Source organism: Penaeus monodon, chromosome 24, assembly GCF_015228065.2.
Source record: "Penaeus monodon isolate SGIC_2016 chromosome 24, NSTDA_Pmon_1, whole genome shotgun sequence".
Classification (NCBI taxonomy): domain Eukaryota; kingdom Metazoa; phylum Arthropoda; class Malacostraca; order Decapoda; family Penaeidae; genus Penaeus; species Penaeus monodon.
In genome coordinates, this window is record NC_051409.1 from 9,745,918 (window position 1) to 9,746,205 (window position 288).

Below are 288 nucleotides of genomic sequence, written 5' to 3' on the forward strand. Positions count from 1 at the left end.
AAAATTATATATATTTCCCCCCCCCTTTATTTTTAAAAAGGGGGAGGGGGGAAAATGTTGGGCGGAAGAAGATGGGTGGGATTAACAATTCTTTCCAATTCCCTGTTATGCTTGGAGAAAAAAGTTAAAAAAACCCCCCCTTTTTTTTTTCCCTTTTTCCTTTTCCTCCCCCCCTTTCCCCCTTAAACCTTTTTCCCCCTTTTTCCCCCTAATTCCCCTATCCCCCCCATTCCCCCTAAACCTCCCCCTTAAATTTAATTCCCCCTCCCCTAATACATTCAAAAAAAA